Below are 21,045 nucleotides of genomic sequence, written 5' to 3' on the forward strand. Positions count from 1 at the left end.
TATTTAGCTCCAGTTCACGTGAAAGCGAAATCTTTCATTCAAAAACTATGGAAAGCGGGTCTATCTTGGGACACACCGATTTCCGCCGACCTAACCGAAGAATGGGGAAATATCCGCCAGAATCTTGACAGCGTGAAAGAAACGACCGTGAATCGGACATTTTTCACTGACAGCAAGACTGAAACAGACGAGTATGAACTTCATGTGTTCGCGGACGCCAGCAAAACAACAGCCCATGGAGCTGTCGCATATCTAAAGAATGGAAACCATATGTCTATTGTTATAGCGAAATCACGTGTGAACCCTGTTAGACCAATGACATTACCACGTTTAGAACTAGTTGCTGCAACGATCGCAATCCGTTTAGCCGATTTTGTGATAAAGGCATTAACAAATGTCAAAATCAACAAATGCGTACTGTGGTCAGACAGTCCAATCACTATTCACTGGATCAGAAGTCACAAAACACTGCCTGTTTTCATTGAAAACAGTGTACGCGAAATACGCGCCGGTCCGTTTGACGACATCAAATACTGTCCTACGGCAGAAAACCCAGCTGACTTACTGACTCGCGGAATAACTACCAATGATCTTAACCGTTCTAAACTTTGGTGGGAAGGACCACATTGGCTTAAGAGCGGAAAATGGCCAAAATGTGATCTATTCAACGCGCCAGAAAATGCTGTACTCAAATTAAATATCACAGATGAGTTTGAACCAGTGAAAAACATGAATACAAATTGTCACCGTGATGAACTAGAGAACGTTGATAAACTGAAACCCTGTGACAAGTTGAATACTGAGATCTGCGTAGCTAAACCATGTGACATCAGCAAAGTTATCGACATTGATCGATTTCAGTCGCTATCAAAACTCCTACGAGTTACCACACTTGTCTCTAGGTTCTTATCAAACTTGAAACGTGACAAAACCACATGTGACGTAGGATCTATTACTACCCAAGAACTGTGTCATGCCGAAACGATGTGGATTTATTCCGTTCAAAACCAGAGATACTGCAACGAGAAATCTGCTCTCAAATCACAATCTAATTTCCCGTTAGCGCGACAACTAAAGCTGTATCTAGACGACGAGAATATTATTCGATGCGGAGGACGAATTCATAACGCGCCTGTGGACTATGATGCAAAATTCCCTATTCCATTGCCAGCTAATCATTACTCAGACGCATGCGCAGACTCTACACTCAGGAGTTGAATCTACAGTTACATTACTAAGGCAACGGTATTGGATACCGAAATGTCGATCAACCGTGAAGTCTGTCTTATATAAATGTATAACATGTAAAAGACTTGGCGGTAAATCCTATGAAGTACCACTAGCTCTGCCCCTACCGAGCAACAGGGTGACTCAAGCACCGCCCTTTCGTGTAATCGGCTTGGATTACACAGGAGAATTACACATAAAACGGTATGATGGGACCAAAACGAAGGCCTACATCTGCTTATTTACTTGTGCTTCTACACGTGCGGTCCATCTGGAGGTGGTACCAAACTTGACACCAGCCGCGTTTTTACGGGCCCTCCGCCGATTCGCCGCCAGAAGATCGTATCCGCATATCATAATATCGGACAATCAAAGTAAATTCTGTGCCGCTAATAACGAACTCAATAATCTATTCAATGAGAACGAGATTAAATCCTTCCTTGCCGGGAAGGGAATAACATGGAACTTCATACCCAAACGCGCGCCTAACTTTGGTGGGTTTTATGAAAGACTCATTGGGATGACAAAGAACTGTCTTCGTAAAGTGTTGGGACGTGCTTTTGTGAATATGAATGAACTGGTAACACTTGTGTGTGAAATAGAGGCAGTACTAAATGATCGTCCTCTTACGCACATTTCCACCGACATAAATGATCCTCAGCCATTGACACCATCACATCTAATTAACGGCAGATTGTTAACACCATTACCACATACACTCATTGACTCAGACACAGACTTCGAGATCACCACACCGAGTGAAGCCAATAAACGGGCAAAATATCTAGCCGAATTACACCAAATATTCCATCGCAGATGGTTAACGGAATATATTCTAGCGCGACGAGAACGTCACCAGAGTAACAAAAACAATGTGACAAGCAATAGAATTAAAATCGGAGATATCATGTTAGTCCACAGTAACACTCAAAAACGGTTACTCTGGCCGCTCGCTAAAGTTGAAAAACTACATGTTGGAAATGATGGACTTGTGAGATTGGCGGACATTTGAACGAAAACGGGAAAAACCAGCCGTCCAATATGTAAACTTTATCCGCTTGAACTCAGTGCTGTTGAAAATACATCTGATGACGGGAATGCCGACAACGAAACTAGTGGAAACCAAGTACCACACGTTTTACAACGTCCTCAACGCAACGCTGCCACTATTGCAAAGTTGAAGATTCTGGACACTTTTCATAGTGATTTATGTGACAATTAAGACTTTGAATTTTTACTCAATATATAACGTAGAATGCCGTGAACAATTGGCTTAGATTTTTGTTATCGTGATTCGTTAGAAATATTTTCGTTATTTCGTGAACTTTTGGTATGTTGACATACACTTACGAGTGTATTACCCGACTTAGTATTGTTTACTAGACTAAGTATATTATTTTATCGTTATCTATCATTATAATTTACCGATTGTTATTCGTCATCATTTTAATAATCTACACAACGCAATATCAACCCTTACTGTCGAAATTAATTTGTTTACTTTCGGATGCCCATAGCCAGGAGAATGTCGGGAACAGACATGATGTCTATGTTACGATTACGTAACAACCCAGATACCAAGTTTAATAGCTAGATCAAATACAAAGCTAAACTGCCGCCTGACATCTGGATCATGTTTGACTTTAATTACTACATCCTGTGTACTGTATATTTAATAGCTTAGTGTCTTTCTGAATAAACCAGTTGTGTGTTAACCATCATACTGTAAGTATCATCTTGTACCAACTATCCCTATACTCGCCCACAAGGTTCCACAGCTGCCAAATTTAAAATGTCTTGATGACATGAGACTTGAGATAATCTGTTACCATGGTTATATATATAAAGGTGACTAATAAAGCTTTATCATAATTTTCCCAATTACTGTTGTACGTACACTTTCACTGAACTACATGTCCAACAAAAAAGCAATGAGATACATATCCCGAGCATCTTTATTACAAGCAGTTTTGCTCCAGATATGATAGTTGTGCATTTTTAATGAGGTCACATGACCATACAAGGTTATTAAATATGTTGATCACTGGTTATGTCTATATTTGAAATAATGTCCCAGACAAGATAGTAATTATATTCCCTGCTGATAATGTGTCACATTAATTATTCAAAACTTGCATCATGATCTAAATTCTCATTTAAGCAATTGTAAAACATTATCACTGAGCTGTTAAACTATTCAATTGAACATCATCTTTGCAAAAAATTACCAAATATTCATTAAAATTAGAAACGAAAGTTATCATCACCAAATGAAATAGAGATCTACCCAAGGTACATAGAAAGTATCAAAGAAATCAGGCTGATACTTTTTAAGAACACAAGTCTTTAGAATAGTTTTTTCACTAAAATATTTGATAAAAATTAAGAATGATGATATTGTCAGAATATTGTCAGATTAGAATGAGGTTACCCATAATTTATATAGGAGTCATCAAGAAGAAATGTAATTTACAAAATGTTGAAACTTAATGATGACACAGACAGATGTCTGTAGGCAATCAATCATACCAAAATAATGTTTTATAATAAAACTACCGGTACCTTAATAAATCATGCAGATGGTTTGTACTCACAATGACTTATTTTTAAAATATCACAATATTTGTGGGATAACCCAACAGGTATCATATCAAGTATTCCATCTTTGATAACATTTTACAAAGCCACCTTTAAAAGACATTGGTCTTGGTGATGCATTGTGGGTTTTCTCATTAATGTACATGTGTTGCAATGTGACCAACCATTACCACATACATGTACCAAGAATCACAATATTAGTACAAAGGTGACTTCAAATAAATTAACAAAGGCAACTCACTTACAGTCAAATTACCAGGTAAACCCTAGAGTGCATAAAACAAAGTATCACTGCACTAACTCCATGTAATCTTTGTCCCTAGTGACATATTGTTTCTATAATGACTATGATGCAAAACATATAATATGAAATCAATTACACATACAATATAAAAGTTTATACTATTCAAGTAATCTCTATCTTGCCATGGAAATTGTACTAAACCTATTTTTATAGTATGTCTCGTGATAAGTTTGTAGTGTAGGAGCCCCTAACACTTTTCGGTGAAATTCAAGATGGCGGCATAAATATGCTAGTTCTTTTTGCATTATATTAATCATTATTAAAACAATTGAAAGATATTATGCCATATCTTGTGTACATTCATTGACATTTGTACTTGACTACTACTTGAAACCTTTCAGAGGCAAATTAAATTTTTGCTCTGATTATGCCCTTGTAATTCTACAAGTCCAAGCTGAAAGATATCAAAGAAAAATAAGTAGAAAGATTTTAATGTTTAAACCCAGTTTTTGCTTTTCCCTTGTTACAAAGTCTGTATGCCAATGTTATCTTTTATTGTATTACAGTTAAAGTTAGATTCTAGGATAAAAAAAAAAAAAAAACTGTGATGGACACAGTGCCCCATGAACATTTAAGGGGTGTATGTAACAATTCCTGAGAATGTAGTACAGAAGTATGGCATGTCTGTCCTAATATATCAATTTTATTCACATTCTAGTGAATGTGAATCTTGTGATTTTTTTATAATATTATAAGATGTTAACAAAACAGCTTCATGAATGTTGTTAGACATTGTGAAATGTTATGACGATATAATACAAGGATTGAATAGTGAATCATCCTCTTCTACCAAGATAAAGTCAATCTCCCGAATATCAAGCAATTACACTTCGTATGAGTCATATATTCTAATTTGCATGACAATCAGTGAATGCTTTGTGTTTACTGACATGTTCATAATATAGAGGGTGCATATTCTAATTTGCATGACAATCAGTGAATGCTTTGTGTTTACTGACATGTTCATAATATAGAGGGTGCATATTCTAATTTGCATGACAATTGGTGAATAATATAGAGGGTGCATATTCTAATTTGCATATGTGCTTTGTGTTTACTGAATAATATAGAGGGTGCATATTCTAATTTGCATATGTGCTTTGTGTTTACTGAATAATATAGAGGGTACATATTCTAATTTGCATATGTGCTTTGTGTTTACTGAATAATATAGAGGGTGCATATTCTAATTTGCATATGTGCTTTGTGTTTACTGAATAATATAGAGGGTACATATTCTAATTTGCATATGTGCTTTGTGTTTACTGAATAATATAGAGGGTGCATATTCTAATTTGCATATGTGCTTTGTGTTTACTGAATAATATAGAGGGTGCATATTCTAATTTGCATATGTGCTTTGTGTTTACTGAATAATATAGAGGGTGCATATTCTAATTTGCATATGTGTTTTGTGTTTACTGAATAATATAGAGGGTGCATATTCTAATTTGCATATGTGCTTTGTGTTTACTGAATAATATAGAGGGTACATATTCTAATTTGCATATGTGCTTTGTGTTTACTGAATAATATAGAGGGTGCATATTCTAATTTGCATATGTGCTTTGTGTTTACTGAATAATATAGAGGGTGCATATTCTAATTTGCATATGTGCTTTGTGTTTACTGAATAATATAGAGGGTGCATATTCTAATTTGCATATGTGCTTTGTGTTTACTGAATAATATAGAGGGTACATATTCTAATTTGCATATGTGCTTTGTGTTTACTGAATAATATAGAGGGTGCATATTCTAATTTGCATATGTGCTTTGTGTTTACTGAATAATATAGAGGGTGCATATTCTAATTTGCATATGTGCTTTGTGTTTACTGAATAATATAGAGGGTGCATATTCTAATTTGCATATGTGCTTTGTGTTTACTGAATAATATAGAGGGTGCATATTCTAATTTGCATATGTGCTTTGTGTTTACTGAATAATATAGAGGGTGCATATTCTAATTTGCATATGTGCTTTGTGTTTACTGAATAATATAGAGGGTACATATTCTAATTTGCATATGTGCTTTGTGTTTACTGAATAATATAGAGGGTGCATATTCTAATTTGCATATGTGCTTTGTGTTTACTGAATAATATAGAGGGTGCATATTCTAATTTGCATATGTGCTTTGTGTTTACTGAATAATATAGAGGGTGCATATTCTAATTTGCATATGTGCTTTGTGTTTACTGAATAATATAGAGGGTGCATATTCTAATTTGCATATGTGCTTTGTGTTTACTGAATAATATAGAGGGTACATATTCTAATTTGCATATGTGCTTTGTGTTTACTGAATAATATAGAGGGTGCATATTCTAATTTGCATATGTGCTTTGTGTTTACTGAATAATATAGAGGGTGCATATTCTAATTTGCATATGTGCTTTGTGTTTACTGAATAATATAGAGGGTACATATTCTAATTTGCATATGTGCTTTGTGTTTACTGAATAATATAGAGGGTGCATATTCTAATTTGCATATGTGCTTTGTGTTTACTGAATAATATAGAGGGTACATATTCTAATTTGCATATGTGCTTTGTGTTTACTGAATAATATAGAGGGTGCATATTCTAATTTGCATATGTGCTTTGTGTTTACTGAATAATATAGAGGGTGCATATTCTAATTTGCATATGTGCTTTGTGTTTACTGAATAATATAGAGGGTGCATATTCTAATTTGCATATGTGCTTTGTGTTTACTGAATAATATAGAGGGTACATATTCTAATTTGCATATGTGCTTTGTGTTTACTGAATAATATAGAGGGTGCATATTCTAATTTGCATATGTGCTTTGTGTTTACTGAATAATATAGAGGGTGCATATTCTAATTTGCATATGTGCTTTGTGTTTACTGAATAATATAGAGGGTGCATATTCTAATTTGCATATGTGCTTTGTGTTTACTGAATAATATAGAGGGTGCATATTCTAATTTGCATATGTGCTTTGTGTTTACTGAATAATATAGAGGGTGCATATTCTAATTTGCATATGTGCTTTGTGTTTACTGAATAATATAGAGGGTGCATATTCTAATTTGCATATGTGCTTTGTGTTTACTGAATAATATAGAGGGTGCATATTCTAATTTGCATATGTGCTTTGTGTTTACTGAATAATATAGAGGGTACATATTCTAATTTGCATATGTGCTTTGTGTTTACTGAATAATATAGAGGGTACATATTCTAATTTGCATATGTGCTTTGTGTTTACTGAATAATATAGAGGGTGCATATTCTAATTTGCATATGTGCTTTGTGTTTACTGAATAATATAGAGGGTGCATATTCTAATTTGCATATGTGCTTTGTGTTTACTGAATAATATAGAGGGTGCATATTCTAATTTGCATATGTGCTTTGTGTTTACTGAATAATATAGAGGGTGCATATTCTAATTTGCATATGTGCTTTGTGTTTACTGAATAATATAGAGGGTACATATTCTAATTTGCATATGTGCTTTGTGTTTACTGAATAATATAGAGGGTGCATATTCTAATTTGCATATGTGCTTTGTGTTTACTGAATAATATAGAGGGTGCATATTCTAATTTGCATATGTGCTTTGTGTTTACTGAATAATATAGAGGGTACATATTCTAATTTGCATATGTGCTTTGTGTTTACTGAATAATATAGAGGGTGCATATTCTAATTTGCATATGTGCTTTGTGTTTACTGAATAATATAGAGGGTGCATATTCTAATTTGCATATGTGCTTTGTGTTTACTGAATAATATAGAGGGTACATATTCTAATTTGCATATGTGCTTTGTGTTTACTGAATAATATAGAGGGTGCATATTCTAATTTGCATATGTGCTTTGTGTTTACTGAATAATATAGAGGGTGCATATTCTAATTTGCATATGTGCTTTGTGTTTACTGAATAATATAGAGGGTACATATTCTAATTTGCATATGTGCTTTGTGTTTACTGAATAATATAGAGGGTACATATTCTAATTTGCATATGTGCTTTGTGTTTACTGAATAATATAGAGGGTGCATATTCTAATTTGCATATGTGCTTTGTGTTTACTGAATAATATAGAGGGTGCATATTCTAATTTGCATATGTGCTTTGTGTTTACTGAATAATATAGAGGGTGCATATTCTAATTTGCATATGTGCTTTGTGTTTACTGAATAATATAGAGGGTACATATTCTAATTTGCATATGTGCTTTGTGTTTACTGAATAATATAGAGGGTGCATATTCTAATTTGCATATGTGCTTTGTGTTTACTGAATAATATAGAGGGTGCATATTCTAATTTGCATATGTGCTTTGTGTTTACTGAATAATATAGAGGGTACATATTCTAATTTGCATATGTGCTTTGTGTTTACTGAATAATATAGAGGGTGCATATTCTAATTTGCATATGTGCTTTGTGTTTACTGAATAATATAGAGGGTGCATATTCTAATTTGCATATGTGCTTTGTGTTTACTGAATAATATAGAGGGTGTTATATAACTATAACATATTCAAAGTATTAACAAGCCATGCATGGCACAGTCCCTGTTAGTTATCGAATTTAAGATATATAGTTTTGTTTATAGTATTATAGTAGGAATATAAACATGTCAGAAATATGAATTTCAAAATTAAAATGATTGACATCTTGTATCTGATCGTCAAACGCGTTACTTGTCTATATTGAGAGATATTGCTCTGGAACAGCATTAATTAAATAAAACAAAATCAGACATTTTGAATATACATGTATCTATATACATGTATATCTATATATGTCTATAATATGATGTATAATGAATATATAAAATTCGAACATAATCAGTCAAAGCATGGCAGAGATATAGCACTAAAACTGCATTCATTAAAACAAAATGGCCATCAGTCGTTCATTTTTATTATAAAATGACGTGCATCAGGAACCCATAATGTCTAAAGTATGTACAAGTTTGAACAAAATCAATCCATAAATACCAGAAATGCTTGATATTTGACGATTTTTTTAGCACAAAAATGGCTGATATTTGTCAATTTTGAATCAGAATGTGATACAAAGTGATGTGCATATGTATAATATTATGTATGATGTATGTATGAAGTTTGAATGTAATTGGTCCATACATGTCTACGATACAGGTTCGAACGCATGCATGCATGCATTGCATGCAGGGATGCACATACGATTACACGGACACACAGAGGTCAATCCATGAATCCTCGTTTTCGAATTGCGTTCGATTGGGGACTAATAATGTAATGCAAGGTAAAACATTCCAGTATTAGACAACGATGTAAGATGCTACTTACTGCAGATGTAGAATTGAACACATCCATTTCAGTATTAGGGTTAAAGGTCAATGCTATAATTGTGTATGTAACAGATGTGACCCCACTCGAAATAAACACTTTAGTCATAATGTGGGTGTGAAAGCGTTCAGTCATAAAAATTTAACCTAAACTTAAACCACACACATACACATACAATATGGAATTAACAACACACACATACTGAACACACCTTTTACAAATCTATGTGCTAACCTACAACAAACTGTAAACCAAGCTTTACATATGAATTTGACACAAACTAATCACAGGAAATAGTTAGATTGCATACATCTTTAAATTGAATTTGTGTGACCTCAATTATCTAATTATTTTTTTGAAATACATAGGTTAATTATAGTAAAATAATGCAGTGAAGACTGACCTGGTGACCTCTGTATGCTACATACAAATTCCTTAATGAAATAATAAGCAATACCAAGTACATTCTTACTCACTCACTCCCCCCCTTAAACTGAATTATTGGAAATGCTCTTATAATGATATCGTTATTTTAACATAACAGCTTTTAAATATTAAAAAAATAACACATTATACATGGTGAACTTGACCTGCCAAAAGTTGACAATAAAAATCAATAACCAGAACAAAAATACAGGGAATTTGGCAAAGTATTAAAAAAAAAACTCTATATAATTTCCCGGGAATGTAAATAAAACAAAAAATTAATATACTGCATAAATTTTATATGAGTAGCATAGATGCATAAAGATAAAAATAACACAGTAGTAAATTTTTAATATCATTATTTTTATATTATGTTAGGTACAAAATAGGTGATATATAATGAAAACCATAACCCTATGCATGGAGTGTCAGGTACTAATAACTATAAATGTAGGATATAACAAACAAAATCGAAAACACATACAATATACATGATCAGATATTATAAAAAAAATTATTTTAAAAGTCTGAATTAAAATATGTTCACTGTCAACATGACATGAAATGTACCTTCATTCTAACAGCAATTTGACATTAAACTAACCTTTCATTTAGATCACAAACCTTTCCAGCTTGTCAGAAAAGCACACAGCAAGGACAACCACATTTGACTACCTTGACAGTGACAGAAGCAATGCTCACTAGCCTAGAGGATACATACAATAAACTCCCTAGGTGGTGATTAATTCTGCTGTCTGCACATATCATTAGCATAATGACATTGCTTGTTATTACAACAATGTATTTAAACAAAATGTTAATGAGGATAGCTTGTCCACTGTATTATTATAATCAATGGACATAACAGCAGACTAATTTACTAATCTTATGAGATATGGTAAAACATATACTCTACTTTAAACTAATGTACTTTCTCTATTAGCAACACATGCATAATGGTACAATAACCAAATTGCTAACTGAACTGCCTATGTTGATGTTGTTTTTACATTATTGTCACTGATTTTAGATTTTAGATTACACTGCTGTAAATATCTTATGACTTTGTACATGTACATGAGAAACAGTTTAATTTTCAGATATTAATTACCACTGTAAAGAGAGAAGGAAGTAAGAAATATTCAAATTACATGTATATTAATTAAAGTAATTCATATAGCATGTCAGTTTCAGAATTATGAAGCAGATCAAATTATTTTTGGTTTATTTGCTGTGAGATATAACTGTATTTAATAGACTTAAACAGCCATGATTACCTGCATGAGTTCATATATAACTGCATAATTTGCATAACAATAGACTAATTATTTAAATAACAATGGCCAATACTTTTTACCTTACTAAATAAATTTAATTTTGATATTAATATCAATAAAAGCATAGTCATAGCTTTACCACAATAGAACTGCATGGCAAACAAAGCATTCAAGAACAATAGGAATTTAAACTCACACAGCAGAAGAAATAAAACATTACATGATCAGAATTGTAAACTCAAAATTTAGGTTTTTCTCTCACTTGGAAAGAAAATAACGAAATCAACAATACTTGAGATTTTTTGTAGGAGATAATATTTTTCCTAAAATAAACCCTTTCATGATTTGCAGATTTACTATTCTTATTCAGTTACTCTATTTTTAAATGTGTGATATTATATCTTTATTTGTTTACTGATACAATGTAGTGCATATCATAAATGTTTAATGTAGCGCAGTAAACGATAGTCCTGAAACATATAAACATTTTGTATTTTTAGAGAAAACAGCATTGAACTAGTAATATTTGTAATAAGAATTAAAGTATGGTTTTTATATTTATAATTTATTCATTGATTTATTCATTGATTCCTATAAAACTAAAATGTACAAACTCTTACACAACAGTAAAAGCGAGAAGAAAATCTCAGCTTGTTGCTATAGAGACATTGACTAACACTAATTTTGTAATAATCAACAATATTAAATCAGACGATCCCCAGTAGCTAGTATTGCGGGTTGATAATATGCAAATAATACAAGGATTGTCACGACAATACACCTGGTCAGTTCTGTGATGTTTATTCATGCCAATTTACATCTCACGGCATCCCAACAGAGTTTTCTTGAAGAAGCCCTATTTCTAGGGCGAAACGTTGGAATAAACATCACAGAACTGACCAGGTGTATTGTCATGACAATCCTTGTGTTATTTGCACTAATTTTGTACATAATATTCCTGAATACTTTGTTCAGGCAATCATTTTGAATGAGTGCCAAGTCTTAAAAATATGACTAATGCAGTGTTCAATTTGAAACCAAGGGAAACAGGTTTGAAAAACGTTGCACTGAACCTTTCTTATTTGGGTCCTGTTTTTTTTTACCTTTTTGACTTTGAACAGATTGTGCATTGTGGACAAAATAATTGACACAGTGCCTTATAATAAGACATTTCATTGCCTATCTTTAAACTGCACAGTGCCTTGCTAAGGACGAATTAAGTCAATAAAATTCAGTTATGGCCACTAACAAAATTGACTTCCTTACTAGCATAATAGGCATATTAAAACGGTTAATTTGGTTTATAGAAATTACAACATATCTATTATATTGAATAATAAAACCTACTAAAGCATTGAAATATTTTGAATGTATCTACACTGTATTTCTTATACAGATATAGCTGATATACCGTAGCTCTACTGTTTGAGATGCATAATGAGAAATGAATATCAAATCAGTTTAGTTATTTTCAATAAAATAAAATTCAATAAATTGAGAAAATTGAAGTTATCAAAACTAAATGGATTAATCTGATGAATCAAATCAATCTAACAGTGGTCCATTCATAGCACCTACATATAAAATCTCAAAAGAATCCGCATAATAGTCTTCAAAAACACATTAGAAATTATAGAACTAAAGTTATCATCATGCCTACATATAAAATATAGACTCAACTGGGCAAGCCACTTTTCAATAACAAGTAATTTTTTTTTACAAAAATATTAACTAAAATTAGAGAATTGAAGGTATCATCACAAAATGAACAAATCTGAAAGAGTTCCACCTTAATACCTACATATACAATATCATTGAAAAATCTAGCTAGTCGCTAGTCATTTTTAATTATAAATCGGAAATACTTTTTTTTTACCGAAAATAACAAGAAACATTCACTAAAGTCACAAAATTAACAAATGCAACTGAGTATCTAAAAATAATATATATATATATATATATATCCCAAAGCAATTGGGATAAAGGATTTCAAAAATAATTCGGAAATAGCATATATTATCCAAAATGACAAAAATAGGAATAAGAAGAGCCATGCAAGATAATTGTATTGAGTATGAAACTTAAAGTAAAAAATATGAAAGTTGACAGACAGTAATAATCAGTAATACAAAGACCTCTCGTCAACTTTGCCAATGACAGAAGTAAAATTTTATATTTGCAATATCAAATCCCAGACAGGATTTTCATAATTGAAATGGTGAACCACAAGATAAAATAAAAGTATCAGATAAAATTGCACTCAAACATCTCAAAGGCAACTGATAATAAAATAAGATTCAGGGAGCATCAGATAAAAACAACAAAGATCGTAAAATGAGTGGGCTAGGTACGCAATGCAGATTACATCATGAGGATCACATTTAAGCACATACAATAAGCAATACCTTGCCGTGATTGAAACCCATTCCATCATACAGTCATACCAGATGATTTCGGACATTTTGTTTTATTTAATTCAAAAGACGATATCATTGTGTGTGACATGGTAAGCAGTGATATAATCAATCAATACAACATTTGTGTTCACAATGAACACCTGCTGCAAAGACAGAACAGGATACATGTGTAGACCTCAGGAAATCAACAAAAGAAAAATTAAAATGGCTACTGAATGTGACAGAAAGAGACTGGACAGTGACAAATTTTCTCAAAGAAGAAATATTATTGTACATGTATTTTTAAGCAAATATAGATGAGTAACTTCAAAATGATCAATAAAATAAGCAATACAAATTCATGGAATTAGTAGAAGGCAAACTACCCCAGGGAAACATAAGTGTACATAATCAATTGACGATAGGACATCTGGAGAACATGAGAGATCATGCAAAAGGAAAGTAACTAATAAGACTGTTCCATTAGCCCTCATCCCTCATAAATACATAACATCTGGCAAAGATTGGTTTCATGACAAGCTTTGTTTTGAAATAGCATCACACTTTATGGCAAAGTATAAACTTTCAAATTGTAGAGCAGCAGTTGCCACCTGCCAGGGTGATCAATTTGACCTCATATCAGGGTGACATCAATAATCATGTGTAACCTAGCAACCGCAGTTACTGTCTAACATTCCTGCATCACCTGTCATCATTCTAAGTCATAGGGAGAGATATCAAGTGGCAAAACACTCATGTCAATATAAATACAGACCTTCACACTTGGTTACGTTTTGAACATGAGTAGTGCCTGGTTGACAAGAACAGATAGTTCACACCTGAAGATAAAATAATTGTGTTTACTGCTGTTGTTATTAAATACACTTGTATGTGTCAGTGTTGATAAAACAACTTATGAGTAACAATGTCACAGCAAATCACAAGGTAGTGCTGATCAGAGTGTCATTTGTTATCAGACATTGACATACTGGTTGGCAATGAAAATAAAAATAGTAGTGTAGTATGGGAGTGCAATGTTTCATTAGCAGTATGATGTGGTGGTCATTTTAAGATAGCCATGTTCAGCTTCTTATAAATTTCCCACAAATGTTGGAGTGATCATTCTATGGGTTTATTGTGAATGTCAGTGCTATGGGAAGCATATAAAGTAAAAATGGGAAAAAAATTTAAATTAATTAAACAAGCAGCCTGTCGGCTGAGATAGCTCCGCTGTTAGCAATACATATTTCAATTAAAGAACTATCACTATCACTAGAAAATGAACAATACGAATAGTATCAAAGCAATTGCTATTTTCAACAAGAATTTGAAAATATCACTTTTTACCAAAAATGACAAAAATAATCATTAAAATTAGAGAATGAAAGATATCATCACAAAATGAACAAATCTAAGGAAGGTTCACATGTAGTATCTATATATGTAATATCAAAGCAATTGGACTTGCGGTTTTTCGAAAATATCACTTTTTACCAAAAATTACAAAAATATTCACCAAAATTAGAGAATTTAAGATACCATCACAAAAGAAACAAATCTGAGAGAGGTCCATGTGTAGTACCGATATATGTAATATCAAAGCAATTGGACTTGCGGTTTTTAACAAGAACTCGAAAATATCACTTTTTACCACAAACGACAAAAATATTCACCAAAATTAGAGAATTAGAAATTTTGACATGAAATAAAAAAAATCTGAGATAGAACCATGCAAGGTACTTGCACATTAAATTTGAAAACATTCTGACTTGCGATTTCGAAGAAGTTGAAATTGTAAAGTTGACGATGACGGATGACAATGAACAATCAGTAAAATATACACCTCTGCTGTGTTGACTTTGTCGACAGCGGAGCTAAATAGGAGTTTTTACCAAAAATGACAAAAATATTCACCAAAATTAGAGAATTAAAGATATCATCATGAAGGTACATATATACCAAGTATCAAAGCATTCAGGCTTGTAGTTTTCAAGAAGAAGTCGAAAAGGTAAAACATTGACAGATTATATGAACATATTAGTCATATTAGATGAAAGCACAGTGAATAATTGATTTCACTGGTTGCTAGCTTAAGAACAAGTCATTCAAAATGACACAGTTCCCATTAAATTTTTGAAAGTTCTCTTTGTGCTCTTCATATTAAAGTGGAGGGGTTGTCGCAAGTGTGTCCTTGAAACTTGAGTCCCAAGTGGCAGATACAACAGATTGATTATTTACATCAAATTCGAACATGTGTTGCGTGACGACCCCTCCGGTTTAAGACATAGCAAAGAAAAACATAGATCACAAGTGAAAGCATGTCCAAGTTATCACATTTAAAAAAAAAACAAGATGGCTGCCAGTCAGCCATATTTGATCAAATTGTACATGTATCCATTTATGACATACTAAATATCAATGAAAATGATACATGGGTGACAGAGCTATAGTAATATGGCCAAAAATAAAAACAGCCATTATTCGGGCATCTTTGATCTGATTATGAAACAAAGTGACATGTATGATGTATGTGCCAAATACGAATGAAAATGGTAAATAAATCTTGGAAATATAGTAGTAAGGCCAAAAATTCAGATGGCTGTCAATCAGCCATCCTTGATCCGATTTTAAAACAAATTGTCATGGACATGTATCCTAACATGTATAAAGTATGTGCCAAGTTTGAATGAAAACTGACAAAGCATGTCCAAAATACAACATTTTCAAAAAACAAGATGGCTGCCAGTCAGCCATTTTGAATCAAATCGCTAAACCACTGCGTACGCACATGTCCCACATAAAGTACTAAGCACATACAAAGAATGAACAGAATCGGTCCAAAGGATTCTGAAATATGACTCTGGACAGATGGACGCACGAATTGACGTACGTACGGACGGATGCACTGACTGTCGGAAGACATGTATCCTAACATGTATAATCTATGTACCAAATTTGAATGAAAATTGACAAAGCATGTTCAAAATACGGCATTTTCAAAAAACAAGATGGCTGCCATCGGTCATTTTGAATCGAATCGCCAAACCACTGCATGTGCATATGTCCCACAATAAAGTACTAAGCACATGCAAAGAATGAATGGAATCGGTCTAAAGGATTCTGAAATATGACTCCTGACAAACACACGGACGCACGGAGACCGAATTATAAGTGCCCGTTTTCGGACTTTGTTTGAACGGGGGCTAACAATGGCTATAAGTGGATAGGTTTCAAGCACAGTCCCTCTATCACTATGACTGTGGTGCAACCTATTGAGTAACATTTTTGAAATACCAAATATGTAAATTTTTTTCAAAAATATCTCCAAAAATATATGTACCAGCATTGGCAACATTGCCATCGGACAAACATGTTATCTTCCCTTTTATTTTATTACATGCAAGGCAATTCCAATATTCCTCCCCCATACACTAGGTCAATTTGATTGGAAATTTGGTAAAACTGATTTCTGATCAAAAAATGAGAATTCTAATTCTTAATTCCTAAAAGTTAACATCAAAGGATAACCCTTTGTTGAAGCGGTAACTTCAAAAGAATATAATTTTAACAATACAGAGTTGTGTCTATTGTGTTTTCAACAGTGGAGTTCAGTTGATTCTCCAAGCTTTCTCAAGATTAAAATTTGTGAAAACACGAATTCAAAATGATGCATAAGTAAATTGAGACTCGTAATTGAGAGGTTATATGATATTTCTAAATTTATACACAGAAATTAATGTAACTGGATAATGAAGAAAAATTTTTTTTTACCAATCTGATATTAAAATTTAAATATTTTTTTTCACCAAAAGCTGCATTTAAAGTATCCAAAAAATGAAGAGCAAAGTGAATTATACATCCCATGATGCATTGCAGATTATGTTTTTCAAAAAATACTTAAAATCCATTATAAAAAGAATTCCAAATTCCAGCATGGATGCTATTTAAAAAGGAATCAATATGATACCTGTATGTGATAGAGTTGGTTTCCTTTCTGCTTTATTTGGATTTTATCAGCGTGGTAACCGATGACAACGCCTGACACCTTGTTCATTGTTCCAGTTCAATAAGAAGGATGATTGACTAATACATTATTAAGTACCTGAAATATGCAAATGATCTCACATGGTTTTTCATCTAATCTAATTATGCATGCACTAAAGATTGTTTCTTCTGCAGACTTCATGTCACTTGGTTTTATGACCTAATGCCTAATGCCTAATGCATAGAAAATCATAGGAATTTATGTGAGCTTATGCGCTACTAACAGTACGAATATGTATATGTATATACGGTGGTGAACTGAGTTGAAACAGAAAGGTGGAGTGATCTCAGGTTGTTGAAATGTGGTGAATGGATCAGAAATACAGGCGGAGTGATCTCAGGTTGTTGAAATGTGGTGAATGGGTCAGAAATACAGGCGGAGTGATCTCAGGTTGTTGAAATGTGGTGAATGGGTCAGAAATACAGGTGGAGTGATCTCAGGTTGTTGAAATGTGGTGAATGGGTCAGAAATACAGGCGGAGTACATTACAACCATGAGGTAAAGAAATATGCATGTGCAAGGAACAGTGCAAATAGCGAGAAATAATTATCATACCGGTGACTCATTCCAGAAATAGCGCCCTCTCTAAACAAGCGAGAAAGAAAAGAAAATATTTGGAATTTGGAAAACCAAGATGATCCAATATACTTTGTTCAATATCACATGAATTTACTACATAAAAACAATAATACTAGTGCAAATATTCCTTTCTTAGAAGCACAACTCCAATAGAAACAATTGCATTACGCAGGCACATTAAAACATGATTTATACGTCTATATATAGAAAATACTCTACATGTCATTTATGTACTATAATATTAATTAACATAAATGTTAAAGAACAGAAATGTAGAAGATGTATATTTTTAAAGCTAAATACACAATTATTTTATAATACTGTAAAAAGATTAATTATTCACTGGGTTTTAATTTTGCTTATTTCGCTAACTGGAAAATGTGCTAAATTAAAACCCAGTGAATGTGTAAAATTTAGCATAGAACACATTATCTAAATGATAAAACCGTGAATTTAAAACCCTCTGAATATGCTTAAAATGGTAAATCAGCAAAATTGAAACCCAGTGAAAAATAGATGTTTTCTATTTTACACACAAGAATTATTCAAACACTGAAATATATATCTCACAGCAATTTATCTCATTGACATCACCTTACAACACTACAGAAAACATCAATCTAATCTGAGATGTAATTTGATACACACATTTTCACACCTTTCATCAATGCATGTCTACAGGCTAGAATGAATCTGAAAAACAATTTTAACATGCTCCATATAATTTCATTAGGGCTTGTGAAAACTCAATATGGTACAGATTTTAAGTGACTGTTGTTTATTTCTGGGCACTTGTTTATTCATGAGTGTTTAACATCCTAATAATCTTTGACTTCTCTTATTTTTTACACACATTTAATATTTCTATTCACTACCCTTAACTGTCTGGAATTCTGTACAACTCGCAGCCCTTTTACTCCAAGACTGCCATATTTTAACTAATAGGATGTGCTTATACACACAGTAAAAATGCCCATAATCTACACAAGTAAGTGTTATGATTCAAGCTGCTAGCAGCCTCTAAGGATTCTAAGCAAGGGCCATATTGCATACTGCATGTACAATTGGCTCAGACAGATATGGTCATGCCTGCCAAATAAACATTTCCATCTGTAAAGCAAAGGAAAAAACAACTAATGGAGCTTTTTCAGTTTGCATGTAAACAAATCATGAAGCCCTTCACAACACTACGCATGATCTATTTAAACTCTGTTTTTGAAGGAGATTCTCTGACTGTCCGGACCTCCATCTAGATATACAAAGTTCATTGTGTCAATTTGAGGCTGTGACTCTCTCTGACTTGCATATATTTATAGAAAACAACAAATTTTGAAGTTAGTGCACTAGAAGCAAAGCCCCCCCCCCCATGTCTTTAGATCTACCTGGAATTTGATATTAGTGGGCAGTTTATACTTTATAGTGCTCACAATATAGCAGTAAATATTCAACAATTGTGCAGTGTATCTTTAATATGTAAATGTTATATGAATAATAGAAACAAAGCCCAAAACACACATGCACATTTAATATCAGTTGAACATGATTGGTCGGTACAAACTGCAGATGTGATTTACATATTGTCAAATAATGCATTTGTGCTGTGTATTTGTTCACATATTTGACTAACACAAGAGCCTGTGAACAAATGCATTCCACGAGTGCATTATCCTTCACATAAAGTACTTTGTACAAAAAATAAATTTCAGAACAATGTGTTCCAGCATGACAGAAAATGTCATGTGACCACAAAAGTTTCAAATCTTCAATCTAAGTTGGCTGCCAAAGCAGTTGACAATGACAATTAATAACACTAGTTATGGTAGACAAGCCACCAAAGAATTTTGTAGTTCACGAGAGCAGTCAAAATTGTCATTTTCCACAATCAATGCATGAATATGTTCCATTCTCATTTCAATTCAAGGTAAGAGCAGACCTAAAAATAATTACTGCCTGTATATCACAATGTAGGACAAACTAAAAGCTCCACTAATGGATTGAGAGATGACAAACACGTTATATACAGTACGTTATTCAAATGGTTTAAAGAGCAATGCACAAAGTAAAGTGTAGCCTTAGTAGAATTAAGATAACAGCTCTGATCTTTAAAGTAAATCCAGTGTCTACTTTAATAAAGTGACAAATAGTTTGAGAAAAGAAAAGGGAATGAAAAGACATGTACTATTTTATATAGGGCATTGGTTGTTGTAGCACTACTTATTCTCATAACACGTCTTCACAAACAAGTTTCACATGAATGAATGCTCTTTTCATATAACAATATTACAGACAATAACACTCCAAGGATGGGTATAAATATAAATGTTAAATTGAGTGACACAATGATAGAAAACGGTGTGACCCAATTCTTCTATCTACATACATGTAGTCAGTTATTTTTAGTTATTTAAACTGTGAACAATTATATAAAGATAGACTTCCTGTTGAACAAATGTAGAATAGCTGAGATATGGCAGCCAGCACTAACTCACAATGTTCCTCCCACCTTTAATGATCCTGACCATTATTGGCACACAAAGACTCTCCACACCTTTCCAGCAAATTAGTGTTGGCAAAACAGCTGGTCATCAATAACACAGGTAATGGATCTTGTACCACTATTACAGTTTCTATGCTCAATTCCCACAATATTATTAAGGTATATGAAGCCATAGTAAATGAATGAATGCTGAATCTGAAATGTACAGCTGACATTCCTATTTTTCAGCATGAGGCAGAAATAAGAAATAATTATTATGCAATGTTTGTAATAGAACCAAACACATTATGCACATTATATGGTTGTATAGTTTTATGGTTATGGTTGTATGGTTTTGGCTATATACATATGTGCGGTTGAATGTAACACAACT

The 21,045-nt window shown here is 32.8% G+C and overlaps 1 protein-coding gene across 2 annotated transcripts in view; it reads right to left on the reverse strand.

Moving 5' to 3' along the window:
• The window catches only part of LOC100374406 (uncharacterized), a 179,566-nt gene that overhangs the window by 50,012 nt on the left and 108,509 nt on the right, over nucleotides 1-21,045 (reverse strand). The gene's annotated exons all lie outside the window — the stretch shown is intronic.

Source organism: Saccoglossus kowalevskii, chromosome 8 (genome assembly GCF_978046115.1).
Source record: "Saccoglossus kowalevskii chromosome 8, keSacKowa6.1, whole genome shotgun sequence".
NCBI lineage: Eukaryota > Metazoa > Hemichordata > Enteropneusta > Harrimaniidae > Saccoglossus > Saccoglossus kowalevskii.